At 37.0% G+C, this 22,326-nt stretch overlaps 1 protein-coding gene and 1 long non-coding RNA gene across 4 annotated transcripts in view; one reads left to right on the forward strand and one right to left on the reverse strand.

The window, feature by feature from the left end:
• Window positions 1-22,326, reverse strand: part of LOC125242688 — a 111,106-nt gene that overhangs the window by 13,636 nt on the left and 75,144 nt on the right. The gene's annotated exons all lie outside the window — the stretch shown is intronic.
• Window positions 19,761-20,858, forward strand: LOC125242689. The gene is made up of 2 exons (XR_007178906.1): window positions 19,761-20,335; window positions 20,449-20,858. It is a non-coding gene; the product is annotated as an uncharacterized LOC125242689 (long non-coding RNA).

The following is a 22,326-nucleotide window of genomic DNA, read 5'->3' on the forward strand; positions in this document are numbered from 1 at the left end:
AGATAACTTGAAAAAATCCTAGGTATAGCTGCAGCATATTATTTTTAACATTTTATCACGATAGCTGGCTAAGGAGGTTTGACCTCATCGAGTCTCAATGCAGGGTTAAAAGTTAGTGTAAAAGTGTCTGACAGTGAAGTTAGGTAATCAAATAAATATCTACTAAACTTGAATCTACAATTATATATATTAATGTATGCATGACGAAGTTTTAAAACTTCGGTTTATCACACCACACGTTCAACAATTCAGCCTTGACCAAGAATGTCTTTACGTATGTATATTGACAGTCTGAGAGCTAGGTGCTCCATAATTAGATAATACTACTTCTCACGGACGTGCAGTCGTCACCAGGAAGCGGGTAATCATTCATTGTGTTCTGTGAGTGTCTCTATTGTTGGATGCAGGTTTAATAGATCTACTGACTAGTAGAATGCAACTATTTTCATTCAGAAGATATTTGTAAACATGACTCATGAGTATCTGAATAAAAGAAAGATGATTTCAATGATCTATTTATGTGGGACAAGATCTACGGAAGAGTATCTACCTATCTATGTTAATGTTTTTGGATTACCCATTCTTATATTTAAAGTCACACACAGGTCGAACGCGATGAATTAACATAATCATGTTCTAGCAGCACAAAGCGCGAGAACTTCTCTTCTTTTATACATTTTTATGGTCAATTGGTCAGTTAAATTCAGAATTTAACTATTGGTAACTATAGGTTGAGGGAGGCGATGGCTGAGATGCGCGCCATATTCGTGAACGGGTGCTGTTTGTGAAGACCGGTCTGTTTCAGCTAATAGGGGCTATGCTATTCTATGTAACATTAATTTTGAATGAGATTACGTTGAGGCACTCTGTTCGGTCCTTGTTTGTTTATTTTTCTTTCTGACTCTTGGAGACCATATACATCTCCAAGGAAAAAAGTAGATTAAGTATACATATATTTTTTTTTTCCTTTGCTTAAGACAACAAGAGTCTTTTACAACTCTAAAGTTATTTTAGTTATTCGGTTTTTTTCTTCATGTATAATTTTTTTTTAGATGTACTTTGGACACTTAGAGACTCTATACATCTCTAACATCTCTTATTAATAACCATAATAGCTTTGTACTTTGTATAATTTCTTGTGTTAATATTTTTTTTTATGAATACTTTTGCTTATTAAATTGTATCTTGTTTTTTTTTAATGCATGTTAAATATAAGATGTAATGTCTTGAAAAGTGGCCCGCCGAGTTTCTTGCCGGTCCCATAGTGGATACCCTCCTCCAACTGAGGGGGGACTGAAATCTTCTCGAGGCTGAGGCGTAGGGTTAGAGCCGGCGTAGTTTTATTTGACGTTCATAAGCGCATTGTAATATGCCTACTTGGAAAATAAATATTTCATTTCATTTCATTTCATTGACGTCGTGGGTAAGAGGTGCGAATTTGTGACGCACATAATTATTCGTCCATCTCAACTTTCTTCGGCGACAACTTTTATAGGATTATCAATATATTTATGTATTTGATCGTCGCTCTGGTAACAGTTCTGGCTACACGGTCGCCATCTCCCGAGCTGTTATGAAAACATTCGAAAACGTTCTGTAAACGCAGGACGTAGTTGTAAATTGTGCATTAGCATAACCTTCCGTCGTCCGATGATGCCGTATTGTTTACTAACAAGCCTCCACTGTTGAATTGACTGACACAGGAAGTGTGCGCTTATGTGCCGAGTATCTTGAGGCGAAACAGGTTTTGAGCACATAATTAGTCTTAGATATGCTTTCTTATACTGCAGTAGTGTTGGGTTAACTTCTTGTTTGAGTCTCAATCGGCGAATTATTTTTCTTTCCAGAGCACATGGTTTAGCACCTATGCTAAATAGAATTTTCTAATGTGACAGCCTTGTTTTCTTATTAGACTAGGTCCGTATTTTGAAGAGTTCTTTAAATATAAAGTTCCATTTATATTGTTATTAATTAGGCAGACACATTCCTTTCGCCTCCATGTTATCGCTGTGCTTAATAATGGAGATTGGAGACTGTGACCCTTTGTCATTAGTGTTATTAGGCCATGAGTCATGACAGTGTTCTGTACAATATTCTTTATTATGCCGGCAAATTTGTCAATGTAATTTGAATATATCTACATAATTAGAAATATTGTTTCCACCACTATAAGACTTACACGAAAACACTGAAATTGGTATCTTGTATACCTAAATCGCAATTTTATATAGAACGGAACCGACCTAACTGAAACAAATATTGTACCTATCGTGTTAGGTCAGAACTTTGTCTGCCACTGAGTCATCAATCATCATGGTAACCTTTTGCTTTCGCAAAAGTAATTTCTTTGTTAACGTTTTTTAAATTTTACACGTATATTAAAGTAATTATGACAGTAGCGGGGTCGGAAGCGACGGCGCGGAAACGGGACGAGTTCAACGTCCTCCGACCAGACCAGACTCCTCGCGACGTGCAGCGCAACGAGACCCGTTGACATTCCATTTTGTTCCAATTTCAAATTTTAAGAACATTGGCTATGGCTAGGTAGGCAGGGCACGTTCGAAAACTAATGAGTTTTTTGATGGGATAGCAAATTTAGAGCCATTTTTTCCCAACTACACTTCGTTTTAACATAAAAGAATGCATAAATAAGTATGAATTGAGAATGAGAGCACTATCGTATCATTACAGTCGCCCAAAGGGATTATTATTTGGTACCTACTGTAAGAGCTTTTTTTGTATAATTGCTATATTTTAACAAAAAAAAAACAATGTTTTGAAAATGTAGGTACGATACTTAGTTAAGTATAAGATTTGTATACGATGACTTAAAAGCTTAAGCTTCGTAACTCGTAATTTGCCGCTACGTACGAGGACTACCATTACGTATATGCAGAAATATACCAAACAGAGCTGCTGGAACCCTTTACGACTATCCATTGGCTGATTGTGGCCTATTTGCTGTATAAATTATTGAAATTCGATCGAAAATGCACCGCCTGTCGTCCGAGATTCCGGTTGGACGTTTGAATTTCCGCCGGAGGCGTTTGGATCGGAAACGCCCAACCGGGCTTTAAATGCGAGTGTGCTTTTGAATATTTACATACCGACATTACCGACCTAATCGTATAATGTAGGCAATTAATATCATCAAAAGGCAACAGCGAAATTCAAACTAAGATACGGTAAAAAATAGCTCTATATCGGATAGATGTGTATTAAAATGACGTTTCTTCGAACAACTTTTGAGACTGTCATATCCGATCCATTACGCATTTAGAGCGTTTGACGAATCGGATATTATGTCCGAAAAGCACAGACATTGGTTTTATTTCATAAAACGATAATCTAGTTAAGTTTTATAGTGCATTCGACGATACGATTAGGTTAAATAGTGAACTGTTTTCTAAGTAGTTTAGGTACACACTATTTCGACGTACCTAATTAAATAACGTTTTTAATGGAACTATCGGGAATTAAAATTCCAGCTAGTTCTATCACTAAAACCAATAATAGAATTATTCGTTATAAATCAGCACGAACACGAATTCGTTGAATTTAAATTTAGATTGCTATTGAACTAATCGGACACGTCTAGAAACATAATAAAATATTATTTATTATGTTTTTGGATCGAACGTGTAACTATTATTCTTTTGTTTCCGCGGATTATCATGTCTAATCGCTAAGGTAATGGTTTATGCATTAATGGTAATGATTACACAAAACAAGTTTTCTTTTCAAATAACGGTGGATAGGTACCTACATTGGGGAGCTAAAAAGTTCAAGTAGGTAACTAGGATAGGTATGCGCGTCCGCGTCTACAAAGGCTCCACTAATGAAAGGGACTAAATATCAGACGATTATTCCTAAATATTCGGGGACTAGTTACAATTGCTAGTGCGTTTTCCGACATCGGATGTAGGACCGATATCCCATATATTCAAGCCGCCATCTTTGATTTTTGCATTTGAAATCCTTCCTACATCCGATATCAGATCGGATAATGTGAAAACGCACTTAGGTTACTTAACATGCCCGACGGCAAACTGTTGAGAAGGAGTCCTGCAATGCGGGGCTTCATCCACTATAACGTTGCCCGGTATAGTCGAGTTCACAAACAAACACACAGACTCGACCTTAGTGCGTTTTCACATTATCCGATCCGATATCGGATGTCGGACCGATATCCCATACATTACAGGCGCTATCCTGGATTTTTTCTATTGAAATCCTTCCGACTTGCTTGATTGAAATGATTGAAATACTTCCGATAATGTGAAAACGGTCTTATTGTCATTGTATGTCATGTAAATATATTTTTGGCATGTTGGCTTGTAAAGGTGTTTATGAAGACTGTACTAGTGTACTAAGAAAAACCAAATCAAATTACTCGTTTATTGACTTGCCAACAGCTTCTGTTCTTTATCACGTGAAGTAAACGCAGTAAATAACCCAAAAAACGTACGTGATGCAATATAGAACAGCTACTTATAAAGATAATGTAAGTGTGTTTGCTCAAGTGTCGTCAGGTGAAAGAAAAATGTCGTTGGCAAACAAAGTGACTGAAAAGAATGCATTTGAGGAAGAAAGGCTCTTTGTTACCCGAGCTCAGTGTAGTCACAATACATATATTATAAAGCCATATTGCACGTTTATATTTTCGAGGAAAATTGCTAGACATATATCTTAGTAAGTACATCTATGGTTTCGAAATGAAAAACGTGGTAGTTACCATGACAGAAAGCATTCGAACTAAGACTTATACTTTTTCTATTCCAAATATACCTGCCGATCGCCATAAGTGAGTTTTCACATTATCCGATCCGATATCGGATGTCGGAAGGATTTCAAAGACAAAAATCAAAGATGGCGGCTTAAATATATGGGATTTAGGTCCTACATCCGATATCGGATCGGATAATGTGAAAACGCACTAAGTCCCATTTTAATCGGAAGATCAGCGCTGGAAGGTGCTAGATATATCCATTTCTTGGCACCTTGTCCTTTTTACGTCTTCTTATTTTAACATTTTCCTATTTTGTGTGTGTGTTTGTGTTTTCGAATAAATGAATACATACTATTTATATTTTATTCTCATGGTAGTAGACGTAAGTCACCCAACTATCTAGAGAAGTTAATTTAGTTTGTCTATTGATGACGCAATCAAACCATAAATGAGAAAGCACGGAATCGCTCTCGTCAGAGATGCTAATATCATCGTAGCACCTAGGTTAGGCGAGTTAGCACATAAATTGTGTATTTGGTCACAATTTATGTGCTATCAATTTATCTAAGTATGACGGAGCATGTGATAATTGTTAGTTCTATATGCATGGAAATAAAATATTTCGTTATGTGACTACAAATTAGTATGTGCTATGTATAGTATGTAAAGTCTAAAATTATTAATAAGCTAACTAAGTGTGTATGCAACGTAAATAAATTGTAAAACTAGAGTAAATTGCAAAAGCTACACAATTTCAATATTTAAGCGGCACTTCCAGGTTGTTTCGCTTAAAAAATACATGACAGAATTAATTTGGCCCGGTCCTTTAGTTTGGTTTAAATTACCATCCTAATAAAGAAAAGGTAAAAATATTTTGTTACAGATTAATTAGATTAAATGTATCTAAGGCCCACTTGCACCAACTACTTAACTCAGGGTTAGTGGGCTGTCATCTATCAAATTCCATATAAAATGGTGGGTTAACCCTCCATTTTCGATGGTGCAAGTAGCCCTAAGGGCAGTATTCTTACCTATACGTCGAAATATATGGAGATAACAGTAAACTCCGTGTAAATCCACCACGAATTTATAATAATTATAATTATAAAAAACTTGACTTAAAATAGCTACCTGTTAAGTTTGAAAAGACATGTCTCCATGTGTAATTAAGTAATAATGGTGATAGCCCAGTGAGATATTGATTGTCCAAAAATAGAATTTTCTGTCTCCGCGTCCACAGTAGGTATTTTGCTGGCCTAATTTCTAGACAATAATGTTCAGATTACCGAGAACATTATTGTTTGGAGTAACAGCTGTATAAATAATTTTCTTTATCTAAATTATACGTTTACCTCTCTCATTAAAATATATTTTTAACTAAAGTAAGACTTCGTAACCTTAAATTGTGTACGGTTCATATTAGAGATAATAAAAGACAATACATAATTGTGTGTAAAATAAAATGAGTAGGAATGTATTTATTTACATTTCCGTTGTATATATTTTTGGCCTAAGCCTTCAACAGCCGAGCTGAAATGGGCATGGAAGATTTAATGAAAATTTAAAAATAACTTTTTTTTACTAATCCGATGACGATTTACTTAATCTTGAAAAGACCGAACAGATTATCCATACGTCAACAAAGTTTTGTACGGAGCTCTAAAAAGCACGTGGAATCTTGCTGGTCGCCTACAGTCCTACACGAGTGGAGTGTTATAAAACCTCCACTTTACAAACAATATAATTTCCTTAAGTACACGTAATGTTCGGTATAACTCCTGATTACCCAAATGATCGTGTCAGAGGGTAAGACCTGTTAAATGACAATAACGCCCAGACTGCTTAATCGAGACAGCCATTATGTACGTCACTGACACGTAAAGTAAAATCCATAATCCTACGGACCAAATTGACAAGTAAGTGTGAACGAATGTTGCCACAGTTTGGCCAGTGTCGTTCTTATCGATATTAAAATTATTATTACATCGTGGATTTAAGGTGCACCCAGACGGGACAATGAAATTGGCAATTTGATCGGCTAATCAATATACCAACTTTTTCTGTGATTTCGACAGATCAAAAGGCCTGTAGAACGCTAATTAGAGATATTTTTTTTATTTCGAAGCAGCAATAATATTATTCGAAAATTATATAGATATTTATGATTATGATATACTTGCCATAGCGTGACAGATAATTTATTATCGTCGAACATGGTATTTTATTTTTCCCCTAACTAGCTCGGAAACACGTGTTTTGTCCTTTAATACCAGCGGGTAAAAACGCATTTTATCCACTAGTGGGTAAAGTAATTTGACCTTGAATAAAGTCAAATTAACTGCTTTAAAATTGATAAAAGTAGGTGAATCTAGTAATAAAGATGATTTACCACCTGTGGAACTACTGGAAGCAGTGATAAACGCATTTTTTGCGTTGTAGTTTCCTCGCTGTAGTGAGGGGAAAAGTTTTGTGTTACACTCGGGTGCAAATGTATTTTACTTCTCGTGTGTTAAGAAACTCGCAAGTTCAGGATTCTATTCTAGAACCACTCGCTTCGCTCGTGGTTCAACTATAGAATCCTTTCACTTGCTCGTTTTTCAATTTCACACTCGGCGTTAAAATACAACTTTGCCCCCTTGTATAACAAATAACTATTTTACCTACAGGCTCGGAAACCTTTTTATGTTTTAAAACTAGTGGGTAAAAATGCATTGGTATCCATCCACTACCTCGAAGATACATAGAACAAACCAAAATGTGTACCTCTTATTTGAAACTCATAATATACTTATTCTTTATTTAAACTTGTCTGTTGTATGTACTTTACAACTTGTCGATATATTGTTATCGACATATACCTTTCCCTATTTTAATTTTGCTGTTCCTGGTATCATTTTACCTGTCAGTCATTTGTCAATTTAGTCCGTAGGATTATGAATTTTACTTTACACTATAAACTTATAAAGTAACCTGTTCTAAGACGTCAGTCGTCGTAGGCACTTCCGACAAGTGTCTACGTATAAATAAATTCTATGTTTAGTGTAATTTTAAAATAATTTGTAAGTTTAGACTGGTTTATGCATCTTATCTTATCACCCCAAGGCGTTGCGCAGAGGCGCCGACCGACGGAATGAAAGAGTCTCACTATTCTGTTTTATGTTTAGCCACTTGATATACAATTATTGGTAATTTAACCTTAATTCTACTGTATACACTACACAATTAATTAATACATTATAATTATGTTACAAAGTAATAGGTACTTTACTTTTTTTACGTGGCATAAATTACACCTATCACAGCCAAATACAAATTAATGGCGACACTCGAATTGTCTCGACTCTATAATTATAAAATGTATGAAAGCTATGAAAGTGAGGGTGGCGGTAACAAACGCTGATATATTTTTTTAAGATGGCTGTTCACCAAGACACAAACGTACTTTTTTTAAGGCGCTAGTAAGGCAATTCAGAGGGCAAAGTTCTATAAAAGCTTGGGCACTGTTAAACTTGCCTTGTATAGCAACGAAGCCTATTTTAGCTTTCATGACGTCACGGAGTGACGTGCTAAAGTAAAATTCATAATCCTACGGACTAAATTGACAAATGACTGACAGGTAAAATGATACCAGGAACAGCAAAATTAAAATAGGGAAAGGTATATGTCGATAACAATATATATCGACAAGTTGTAAAGTACATACAACAGACAAGTTTAAATAAAGAATAAGTATATTATGAGTTTCAAATAAGAGGTACACATTTTGGTTTGTTCTATGTATCTTCGAGGTAGTGGATGGATACCAATGCATTTTTACCCACTAGTTTTAAAACATAAAAAGGTTTCCGAGCCTGTAGGTAAAATAGTTATTTGTTATACAAGGGGGCAAAGTTGTATTTTAACGCCGAGTGTGAAATTGAAAAACGAGCAAGTGAAAGGATTCTATAGTTGAACCACGAGCGAAGCGAGTGGTTCTAGAATAGAATCCTGAACTTGCGAGTTTCTTAACACACGAGAAGTAAAATACATTTGCACCCGAGTGTAACACAAAACTTTTCCCCTCACTACAGCGAGGAAACTACAACGCAAAAAATGCGTTTATCACTGCTTCCAGTAGTTCCACAGGTGGTAAATCATCTTTATTACTAGATTCACCTACTTTTATCAATTTTAAAGCAGTTAATTTGACTTTATTCAAGGTCAAATTACTTTACCCACTAGTGGATAAAATGCGTTTTTACCCGCTGGTATTAAAGGACAAAACACGTGTTTCCGAGCTAGTTAGGGAAAAATAAAATACCATGTTCGACGATAATAAATTATCTGTCACGCTATGGCAAGTATATCATAATCATAAATATCTATATAATTTTCGAATAATATTATTGCTGCTTCGAAATAAAAAAAATATCTCTAATTAGCGTTCTACAGGCCTTTTGATCTGTCGAAATCACAGAAAAAGTTGGTATATTGATTAGCCGATCAAATTGCCAATTTCATTGTCCCGTCTGGGTGCACCTTAAATCCACGATGTAATAATAATTTTAATATCGATAAGAACGACACTGGCCAAACTGTGGCAACATTCGTTCACACTTACTTGTCAATTTGGTCCGTAGGATTATGGATTTTACTTTAATAAACATGGAAAATATAAGTAGTTTTTGGTTCCAGTAAATAACCGTTTGGGGGCGCGGTTCACCTTCTCCCAGCAATTAATGTCATTTTCCGTGACGCTATTTTAAAACGTCAAACCCTCATTGTAAAGGCTCTGTTACCCTGCCCATAGCTTTTTTTTTTTTAATTTTTAGCTTCCAGAAAACGTGAGTTTAAATCAATAGCTAAATATATTATATTGATGGAGTACTTACAAACCTCATCGGGCTGAAGTCGTTAAGGATGAAATGTAGTGATTAATTGGGTGGTGAAGCAGTTAACGAGCACTATTGTGGCAGTATTGATTAGCAATTACATTCCCAATTACCACCACAGCTTGGTACAGTCGCCAGCAGATATATCGGAGCTGACATCATCATTGGCCACAGCATCTTTAACAGATGACTTTTGCAGCGACTTTCACGAGGTAAGTATGTGCGCCGACAAAGATGGGAGGTACGGCGCATCTTTTCCTATGGTTGTAAAGTCCAAACCAGCACGGCACTTTCGGCCACAGAGATCGCAGGTGAAACGCGAATCTGTTGATGGTTACTGTAAATTCTGAGGTCTTTTCTGCCATAGGTCAAAGCAGCTGGCAAAGCCTTCAGAAATATCACAACACGCGCTCTAACGTCTGGAAAATAGAGGCGTTCGGATATTTGTGAGAGCTTTGGCAGCTCCGATATATTCGATGGCGACTGTGCTATTAGTGTATTGTATAGTATTTAGAGTTCACATTCAAACCCTTTAGGTGCATATTTTACGTAAATTTCAATTTACTTTGGTAACATTTGTTTGGGATCAGGTATTGGCTTTGTGCGCCTGGCGAAGTAATCAAAGTAACCTTTAATTGATTTAATAATTGAACTCGGTATAATGTAATATTTGATATTATTCTGATATGTATCGTTATGCAATTAACACTAGGTAAGTTTCGTAGAAAGTCTATTTTGGAACTCTGGATAACTTAATCGATTTGAAATATTCCTCCAATCAATCCCAGGGGCTAGGGCTATTAGGCAGATTGCAAGTGAGGGGTCTTAGTGGCGAGGTTGCGGACGAGTGCTTCAGAGTGCCTCGCCAAAGTCGCCGAGAGGTTTTAGTGGGTAAACCATGGGTCTCATCAGCCTAGGGAGTCCCACATAACCATCCCAGGCCCGTCCCCGCGCTTAGTGAGATTGCAAGTGGTAGATTAGGTTAGCAAACTTGATATAATGTTATTGAGTTTTATCAATATAGTGGGTATACAGTCAATCAATTATTATCCTAAATAAAGGCGCCAAATTTGAAAAATGTAGAGGCGAAGGCTGATCGTCCAAAAGAAAATTTGAATTTCACGCCTTTTTAGTGACAGGGATTGCTAGACCGTCTATATGTCGTAGTAAGATAGATAAAGCCGTTATATAGTTATAACCCTAGGGATATAATTATATGTCGTAACGTTAAACGAAAGCGATTAATTGACAACGTTTCAAAATTTTCAATGTCCCTAAATCGAAAACCATTTCGAGATATACGCTTGTAGATCACATAAATCATTTTTTTAATTTTTTTTCCGCATTTTTAGTATAAAAAATCTTAAAAATAGTTTAAAGGGGAAGTGACGTCAAATAGCTGATTTAGAGCTGCCACTATATCAAAAAAATCTTCCAGTTGGGATGTCACTTGAGTTTGACAGTGAAACTTATCACAGTTCGTAGCAAAGATATTAAAAAAATCATGGCTTAGTCTATGATTCGTAGTCATTCACTAGTGGTTGACAGTGACACTTGACAGTCAGACATACCGGACTGTTTAAGCTGACTGTTAAAACTTTTTTTTAGGAATGATTTTGTCGTTTTCTTAGGTGTATGAAACAACACATGTGACGTCACGAAGCTGTGTCTTGACGTTTGTAACTTACGCTCTTTCTGCTCGAAGTAGTAATAAAAAGGGAATTTCTCATTAAAATAGCAGTTTTTGGAAAAATAAAAAAATACGTGTATCTTTTAGTATTGAGTTCTTTCAAACCAAACAATAAAAATTAGTACTCAAAAATATGAAATGTTGTCAATTGCTATCTTACTAGGAATATAACTATAATACGTTACTAGTTTAGTCATATAGTTATATGACTGGATTCAGTTTAGTGAAATGATTGTAGGCAGGAGTGCGGCGGTGCGGCAGAGGTATAGTATAGTTATAACCCTAGGGATATAATTATATGCCGTAACATAGCTAAACGAAAGCGATTCCTTACCATCTTACTAGGAATATAATTATAATACGTTACTAGTTTAGTTATATAATTATATCACTGGATTAAACTTAGTCAGGGATATAATTAGAATACGTCTGTCATAGCTTGGATTCGTTTGTTTAGTAACCAAACCTTGTGTACTATGTTCGATACAAAATAAACTTTTTTCTAACGTCAGTGACGGTGTTGTTATTCCAAATCGTCCCGCTATACGTATTATAAAACACTGATTTAAACTTTCACGATTTTTACACATATTTAAAATTATATTCCTAGTAAGATGGTAATCGTTTTTGTTTAGCTATGTTACGGCATATAATTATATCCCTAGGGTTATAACTATACCTCCGCCGCAACGCTGCACTCCTGCCTACAATCATTTCACTAAACTGAATCCAGTCATATAACTAAGTATATGACTAAACTAGTAACGTATTATAGTTATATTCCTAGTAAGATAGCAATTAATCGCTTTCGTTTAACTATGTTACGACGTATAATTATATTCCTAGGGTTATAACTATATAACGGCTTTATCTATCTTACTGCGACATATATAAACTGAAACTGACCAGTTATACTGGACATTATCTGCCTAACAAAGACTTGTTCTCAGCCAGACAGTTTTTCAGAATATCTTTAGGCAATACCACTAATGCAATGTCCAAACACGTTTTACCAGTTTATTTTAAAGTTCAATGACTGTAATACGGAGAATCATCACAATGTGTAAACTATGCGTACAAGGCCGATATTCATTTTGATAGTTATTTAAGTGAACTGTCCTCCATTCTGGCACCATGTCAATTCAGCACGTTAGTTACTTTGCTTACAGAGTCTACGTTTTAGGTTTACCACTGTAGTTAGAGCTTCACGCGCGTGGTTGTCATCTCGAGGTGACATATATGACAATCAAAAGGTTACATTCGGCTTTTGATAAAATCTGATTTCATATTTCAAGTTAGTACCTATTCTTTTGTGAGTGAATTTTACAAAGCATAGCATGCGTTCTTGTATAACCAGTATTAGACACCATCTTTACGGTGGATAGTATTGTAGGTATAGTAGCGCAAAGTACGACCCAAGAAAGGTGTGTGATATGACTGATACGGCTAGTAGTAGTAAGAATGCTTTTTGGTGTTAAACTGTTGTAAAACGTTCCTCTAAAATTCCTTAATATGTTGGCTCCCGATGGAAAAGTTTGCCCACCTCTGGTGTAGTATGTAAGGCTATGAGAATGGCAGTGGCAGAATGGCTCATCCAGCCCTAATGGCAGCTTCCGCCTCATTAATACCTACGAGCGGCGTAGTTGCTGGTACTGTGTCTGTTATAGTATATTAGTTATAGGTAGAAGTTACTAGTTTTGCCTAGTATGGCTTTTGCAATATTTCCGGGTTGAATATATTCAGTGTATTCTCTGGCGAGAATAAAAGGTACTATTATATAATTATTTTGTGATAACTGATAAAAGTCGTGAAAATGGTTTTTTTTATTGTTATATTTTGAGAAGAGCAAATATGTTGAAATTGGGCCCATAACATAATGAAACAATATTCATCTTTTAATGAAGGCTGTAAATTTGTCAAACATATTCATATTCATATGCATATTCATATTTATTTATCGCATCCATGGTGTTATATTTTACCCGATCGAATGAAATATCAACTATAATAGTTATTCGTTACAATACAATTAAATACAATACATCACATCAGTCATCTGTGTCAGAAAAAGTTTTCAGATTCCTACGTTTACAAATACGTGTCATACAGTTAGCTCTATATTGTGCATTGTTCTAAATCTCTTAAAGTTTTAATGGTTTCACCGAGATGACTCGATTGTGTACATTACTATTACTACTTCTGGCAAAAATCCTTGAACAGAATTACAGACGCCAATGCACCATTTAAATAATTAAAAACTGAGCCGATTCCTTTGTGCCCTTAACGAGCTAAAATTGCTTAATTGGAGAGAGCAAACAATCCGACACTTACCGTGAATAACATTCGTGAACTTACGTGCAATCCAATTATTATGTTGGAACTACTTACATTTCTCCTGGAAATGCGGTGAATAGTTCTAAACTTCATGCTAACGGGGGCCTACAAATCGATCTAGCACGTCAGATATATTTGTATTTGCATTTTTTACTCCTTGTTCCCTGATACTCTTTTGTACTTAAATGAAAGTATGTAGGGTCGAAACGGGTAAAGTGTGCCTGGAATTTTTACTCATTGTCACATACTGTGTTTTTGCGAGTTCATGTTTTTGCTACTTGCTACTCACGATTAGTGGCAAACGTATGAACTCTCAGTAAACACAGATCATTGTTTAAACAGGACAAATTTGAAGGCCAGACACATTTCCCCATGTGACACACTTATCCGTATTGATTATTGATCTATGACGTCGAGTGTATCTTTAAAAGTCTGGCATAGTGCATTAACACGCAAGTGACACATGTAGAAAAGGTATCAAATTCATACGAAATGGGAACCTTACTGAGGTACATGTGTAAGTAGAACAATTATACCTGACGCTATGGAAAACACATTCATTTGTTTACGATAGCAACTAAACTGGGTTTTTCAATTACTATTATAGCCAGTATAAAAGAGGGTAATATAATGCGCACTCTGTATTTGACTAATATCATGTCTACTATCTTTATGCCTTTATTTGCTGGTGACTTATGGCTGCAAAGGAAGCCTGTTGAGCAATATTCAGATTACAATGTGTTTTTTTTTTCTGAGGCCAATTAAGAAAATGATAGCGGGTGGCTTGGTAACTAAACTTTAGAATAACGATAGAGCCTACGAGGCTACAACACATTTCTAGATTTTATTGTTACATCGCCTGCTTCACCTAACCGTATACCTATTTCTCGAGTCAAATCAAGCCTCTGAAAAATATTGGTGCCAATGAGATGACCTTGCTCATGCGAAAAATCATCATAATTCTTATAAAGATAGATTGCGTGAATTCAATGTACCTATACGTAATTAACGAATTACGGCGTAAATCGAAACCCCTCAATATAAAATATTTGCCACAACTAATTAGATAAACGTAGATTTGTCGTTAAAACACTCTTAGTGCGTTAAGCCTGCGATAAAGAGTCGCCAAGTGGTCATTATCAGACTTCGGCAGCCCTGCAAGTGCCGGGGTCGCCTCAGGGCCGTTCATGTTGCTCACGCGTTTCACGTGCGGGCCACGGGCTGCCATACAAAACATGATATGCAGAGTTGCAGACTTCATTTTCTACCCATTTCGGTGCAGCATGGTTTAAATAATAGTACATTACGATACAAGTGCGTAAAAAAGGAAGTTCGAAACGAATGGCGATAAATTAAAACACGACCGAAGGGAGTGTTTTAAATCGACACGAGTTACGAACTTCCTTTTCGCACGTGTATCGTACGACGTTTTTCAGTACAGGTGAGCCTCCAAAGTTTCGACCTAGCATATAATGAACCACTTCTCGCACTAGTGCGTAAAAAAAACACCATCTGTACTGAAAAAGCATTTATAGAAAGAAACATTTCCTATACTCACACTTGAAATTTCAAACACATGAAACCGCTGAAATTTCAGAGCCAATCTCAAATAAGGGTCTCAAAAAGTGCCAGGTTGCCAGTCTCTCGCCTACGCCACAATTGAACTCGTATCCCACAGTCGACTCCTATGATACTCACGAGAGAAAAGGGGGTGGTGAAATTCTTAACCCGTCACCACACGGAGATGATCAATTCAGGTTCAGTTACAATTATGTATACCTAAGTGGATCTAACTTGATATTTGTCTCGGAATATGATAAATGTACATTAATTGCAAGCCCAGTATAATATGCAGGCATCTATATACTTGTATATATGTTTATGTAACCGCCTCCCTTGCCAAACCACAGAGGTTAACCTGCCAAGTTCCTGAGCGGTGCGGTTAATGCTCGTATAGTGGCACTATAACGACATTCATCTGTAAAATATCGCCAGTGAAACGACTTTATAATTATGGTAACCTTTTATCTTTTAGTAAGCAATAAGTATACTTATTTCTATTAATATCAGGTATTTTATTTTGATAGGTACTTCCTCGAAGTGGAGGTAATGTTATTAATGTTATTTATTCAGAGAAAATAGCAGCCCAACCCAAGTCATTTTCAAAGCCATTAGCGGCACGTGCTACGTGCTAGATAATGCGTTGACATCTACTTACCTATCGGCTTGAAATTGGATATCTAGTAATTTCATCGACCTAGGTTCACCGCGTGACATTGGTTCGCGGTTCAAAGAAAATAGTAGGTACATTACGATACAAGTGCAAAAAAAAGGAAGTTCGAACCGAGTGGCGACATATTCAAGTCCGAAGGTACTGTTTTAAATCGACACGAGTTACGAATTTCCTTTTCGCACGAGTATCGTACGACGTTTTTCAGTACAGATGGTCCTCCAAAGTTTCGACCTGACAAGAAATTAACCTCCTCTCGCACTAGTGAAAAAATATTTTGCACTTGTATCGTAATGTATTCTACTTTACCATGTATTATGATATACTTATTTGTGGTTTTCCATCAGGGAAGAGTCCGGCAATAAGGACCTTTTTACTAGAATTTCTGTTGGTGATATTTTAAATATAAAGTGATATAACTTGCACTTAAAGACTGTATACCTTTGTAATGGAATGCTACATTTTACGTCCAACCATTTACTAGTTACAATTCATCCTATCGGCGAACGTAAAACAAGAATCCAGGAGCACGATTCAAATTAATCAACTTGTTACGACGTTAAACTGGTTTTGATACGACTTAGCGATCTTCGAGGTAATATCAAATTGACATCAGAACCAAATACGTTATTATAAATCTGAATCGTGCCCCAGAGAATATCCACGGAACTGACAGTATTTGGTTACAGTCTTGTGTGCTGAAGCGCATGGTATACACTCGCAGAGTAAAGAAATGTAACCAGCAGACTAACAATAATGCTACTCGAGTACCTGCAAAACTCGCTCCCGGAAAGAGCATTAGGAACAAGATTTATTAAAGTGGCCAAATGTTTACACGATCACACCATTTTGTGATAATTAAAGAGACTAAACCCAATATTCCCAAACTAGTAAGTAGGAGACACTACGATCGGTTTAAGTAGGGATACGACATTCTCAAAACAAGCAAATTTACGGATACAGATCCGTTAAGTCTGGAGACCAGTTAAGTATTGAAGAAAGATAAAAGATTTTGCGAATAAGTTTGCATAGCCAATTTAAGATTCGAATATGTTTCTGTGGTTCCATGTGGTTCTGTTTACCCTTTCCTCACGTGGCTTTGTTATTTGACGAGCCTCGTGTCGTCAGACAATTGTCGATCGAGCAAAGCCGTGCTAGCAGATTATTTTTTGCCGTTATTGTGTTACTCTGTAGCGTGGGTTCACTCTGTGATCACGTGGCTATTCTGTCATCTGACGAGCCCTCGTGTCGCGTATCAATTGTCGGGCAGATTGGTTTTTGTTTGCATTCATACTTCCTGCCATTGATTTGATGACCGACGGATTATTGTCCGAACGAAATTGGTTTCGATGTGCTACGGTTTCGGCAGGTTTTGGTATAAATTAAATATCATGCGTCAGACGATGTTTATTTTCGAAAAAAATGGCAAAACTTTTCGGAATTGTATTTTCGAAGCCTAGTGCCCGTCTAATGTTACGTTACCGCTGTTAAGTGTTTAGTTACGTTGTTATTTAGGCTCATAATAATGTATTCATAAAATTTCGATAACTTCCTTATTTAGTAAACATTAGATCAAAAGCAACATCACCGTTGAGTATGAAAACATATATAAAATAATTTAGCAAAAATAAGAATACTTAACGAATATTCAAATAACGTAAGTTTTCGTCAAACAATCCGGATAGGAAATCCTAGAATGGAGCCATTCAAAAAAACTTTTTTTGCTGTGTACTTAACACAGCAAGTTTCTAATGGGTTGGCAACGCGCATGTGCCACTCCTTGAGTTGCAGGCGTACATAGGTAACGGTGACCGCTTTCCACCAGGCGGACCGTATGCTTGATTGCCACCGACGTAGTATAAAAAAAATGAAATTAAAAATAATCTACATGAAAAATAGGCTTATTGGTACATAAACACTTTTAAATTGGCTCTTATTGGTTTAAACAAACACTCAGACTCGATACAAACTAGCGCATAGAAAGTGAAAACACTAATGACTGTCATCTTTCGTCAAACAGACATAAAAGTTCAAAATGGCGACATGAGTCATAGACTCATAAATTAGAGAACGCCGTTACGTGCCCTTGTAGTGATCGCGAAAGTATAGCATCACTGTGTTAAAAGCTTGACTCATTCCACAACAGATGTCATTCCCCTAGATCGAGCACATACGATTCACACTGCGCCTATATAATTAGTAGTAGTAGTAGTAGTAATCACTTTATTGTGTACAACAGTTAATATACAATTTGTAGGTACAGAGATACAAAGGCGAGCTTATCCCTATAAGGGATCTCTTCCAGCTAACCTTGGAGTAGATGAGAGGATCGTTCCAGTAGGTAAAATAGACAAACTTATAGGAGTACAATAAAGGTCAAAAGTAATCCAATCCATTAGTCATCGTTTCTAATAAAAAATATGAGAGCATTACTCCAGTTCGTTGTCTACGTTCATTGCCAAAAAATATTAAGTCATTTTGGTCGGTCAGATTTTTGGATATTAGATTTTTGGATTTGTGGTCGCCTATTGCAGGTAGCCGGCAGTGCAGGCACCATACGCTGTACATGTACAAATTGTACAGCCGAGAGCTGTTAGATAGTTTTCGGCCTGTAGGATGGAATATAAGCGCCAAGTTTGACACCATATGCAGTACGCCGCAAACTGTCAGCTAGTTTTCCGATTACGACTATGCAGGTTCTAAAGGATGTAATCTACTTGCCAGGGTCACGGCTGCCGTGATTAGGTCTTATTTCACCCGCGACATAAATCAGAGCTATTACTGGTGAAATACGATAAGGATCCGGGCATATTGATCAGTTTCCAATGCCAGCTTGTAAACTACATTGCATTAGGTTGTTGAGGTGTGTGGGTAGACCATTGTTTCACTGTTTGTGTTTAATACGGTTAATTAACTGGGAGGGTAAAATCCAAGGTACTTTTCAACACCTTAGTGGACACTAAACTCTTACAAAATACCATTGTTCTTTGTAATGTCGCATTACTAATGTGTCTGGCGTAGTGTCCCAAGGTGTTAAAAAGTTTTTCTACTCGTCGACTTTAATTTGTCAATTAGGACACCACAGACTAAACTATACGTGCTGACTTTTCAGTGTTGGAATAGTCTTTGACACTTAGTCAACTATAATATTTCATCATTATCATTATCATTTTCATCATTATTTGTCTTTTCTATATTTCGGGACCATGGGGTCCCGGACCTTTGGGAGGCATGCGTGGGGCCGAAGCCAACAACACAGAGGCCCTTTAAGACATTTTAATATAAAGGCAAGGGATACACGTGGCGGATACCATCCCCGAGCGCACAATGTGATACACCCGAAGATGGTCCCCGCCAGGTGCAAAGACTATTGCAGTGCAACACTTTTGTGTTGCGATGGGAACTAAGGTCATAAGGCTATTGTTTTGCAAATTGGATGGACTGGTTAATGGGCTATGGGAGGAGACTATCGGACACCTGCCGTGACAATTAGTCTCGGAATTGTAGAAGACAGGCGGTGACTTGCCAACTCATTGAGTGGGCCCTGCAAAACGGCCGCACGCACGGTGCGACAACAGAGCAACACTTGAAGAGAGGCTAAGAGGTTGTCGAGAGGTGAGACTGCGGTAGCCAGATCCCGGTGATCCGTTCAGCAGGCCGCCGGCGTTATGACATTTTACACTTCCAACCTGGAGCATAGGTCCCGCTCTTGCGAATCCACTCTGGCCGGCCGATTAAGGCAAGCTCAGAGGCGAGGGCCATAAAAAAGGGCCCTCTGGAATAGGGGTCCGCGGTGTCGCCACTCACCGTCAGCTCGCCACAAGCTGCCCCCGCGGGCTCATCATTATTATTATTATTAGATTTATTTTATCATTTGCTTTGTCTCCGCTGTATATTTTTTAGAAATAGAAATAGAAATAGAAATATTTTTATTCATGGCAAAATAATACATAAAAGACACACACAAATACAGATCAACAACAGAGAATTATTTACACACATAACATCACAAAAGGTAAGTAAGTACACATAGTTGCCATGAATATGGTCCCGACTCAGCATGGTGTTAGCCTGGGTGGCCAACGCTGATCTTCCGTCAGGGCCATAACGAATGATACCACGGAAAGTATACACATTACAAAGGAAAATAAAATTTAGAATACGTTAACAAAATGCAACAGTATAAATAAATAAACATTTTTAAAACATTAAAATCTATAATAAAATCGGAACGTTGACAAAATTTTTAGTCGTGAACGCAACCAAATCTGACGTCAGCGATTAGCGCCATCTATACAATATAGCGGGAATTACATTTGACGCTTTTAGCTGATGGAGCAGTAATTAATAACAAGACATGGCCGCAGTTCACGTTTTCCGAACCTTAAAACGAAGAATATTACATACAAACAACAGTCAAATCTACGTGAATAACTACAATAAGTATAAGAGGGCGTTTGCGGAAGGGATAAAAAGCGATGGTAAGTAGCAGCGTTTTAAATGCAGCTCGTCTCGAGTTTGAGGCATTCCTCATTCAGTTGATGTTGAAGCATGAATTTTTTAAAGTTATCTTAAAACTATTAATGGTTTGCAGGTTCCTGATCGGCGGAGGGATATTATTCCAGCAGCGGCAAGAAGTATAGGAATAACTGCCCCGGAAGGCTGCCGATGCGTGCCTAGGAGTAAGAAGTCGAGTCTCAGACCGCCGGCCCCCTTGTGACCTGCGTATGACCAGCTTCTCGTAAAGATAAATGGGAGACTGACAGTTTATTACTCCAAAGAGTAAAGAGGCCAGGTGAAGCTTACGACGGTGGTGCATTTTCAACAAGTTGTGCTGATTAAGGAAAGGTGACACGTGGGCTCGCAGTGGAATAGAAAAGCAAAAGCGAGCACAGGCGTTTTGTACACGTTGTATAAGTCGCTTGGTTTTATGAAGAATTCGAGGTCCAAATACCACATCCATATAATTTAATTTCGACAATACAAGTGACTCTACCAACCTAATACGCAGTGTTTCATTGATGAAAGGCCTTATTTTATATAAAACCTTTAGTTTATAAAAACAGTTCCTGACTACATCAGCGACATGCTTTTCGTAACGGAGACAACTATCCATTAGAAGGCCCAAATTTCTGGCTTCATACACTTGTTCTATGGACTCTCCCAACAGTGTGACATTTGTAGAAGGTGTGATATGAGCCAACTGGTGTTTGCTTCCGAAGACTAGATACTTGGTCTTGTTTGGATTTAATATCAGGCAGTTATCTGAAGCCCAAGAAGCTATGTTACTGAGATCAGTATTGAGTTTGACTATAGCATGATCAATATCAGATGGCTTGCATGAGATATATACTTGGACATCATCTGCATAAATGTGGTACTTACAGTGAGTGATGCATGAACCAATGTCGGCAGAGTACAAGGAAAATAGAATTGGTCCGAGGATCGAGCCCTGGGGGACGCCCCTGGTTAAATTAATTGGGTCAGAGGTTAATGTGGAACCGTCATGATTAATTTTTACAAATTGGTTGCGCTTACTAAGGTAACTTTCAAACCATTTTACAGTTTTGTTTTGAAAACCATAGAAACTTAACTTTGACAGTAGTAGGTCTATATTTAAACAGTCGAAAGCCCTGGAAAAGTCAAGTAGGACCAATAGAGTACAGTTTTCTGTATCTCTTGCTGAGGTGTGCCAATAAAGAGTATTCTATCTATCTATCTATCTATATTTCATTACACTTCACTTCAGTTAACTGAAAAAAATTCAAAAATAGGACTTCATACAAGTTCTATACTAATTTGCGATGCCTGGCAAATTTTTCTGCATCTGAAACACATTTTTTTTTATCTATCGTGTTATCGACCAATCAGAGACGGTTATTAAAAACAATTGGTTGCCAGGAAATTCGATGTTGATAAAACGGTGAACGACATTAATTTTAACTTGAATGATGATATTTTTCGTCCATTGATGATGAAGATGATGACTCATAGAAAAAGTATTGTATACCATAGTAATATAATTAAGCTTTTCACTCTCGTACCGTACTATTAGGCCACTCAGCAAGCTTCGTGGCCTAAACATGGTACCCGACGGAAAAGCTTTGTATTATATCACGATTGTATAAAATACTATTTTACTTGTTATTATTAGGTCGTTTTACTAAGATGTCCGAACTTTTCATAGATGATCAACCGTAACTAAAAACAGACAAGAAAATATTAAACAGCATGTTATAATTTTACTAATGAAACTTCACAACGTTTATAGATATTTATTAAGCAAAATTGTATGTAAATACCTATCCTATCTGCCCTTGAAATTAGATATCCGTCTGCCTTCTAATTTTGTCAAGCCAATCAGTTCTGCCATAAACATCGCATTTCAATAGCAGAGTTCGTGTCATGCCGGCATAGCTCCAATAGCGTGCAAGGAACGATTCTTATACAACAGACCTTCATCATTTACTTT

Source organism: Leguminivora glycinivorella, chromosome 3 (genome assembly GCF_023078275.1).
Source record: "Leguminivora glycinivorella isolate SPB_JAAS2020 chromosome 3, LegGlyc_1.1, whole genome shotgun sequence".
NCBI lineage: Eukaryota > Metazoa > Arthropoda > Insecta > Lepidoptera > Tortricidae > Leguminivora > Leguminivora glycinivorella.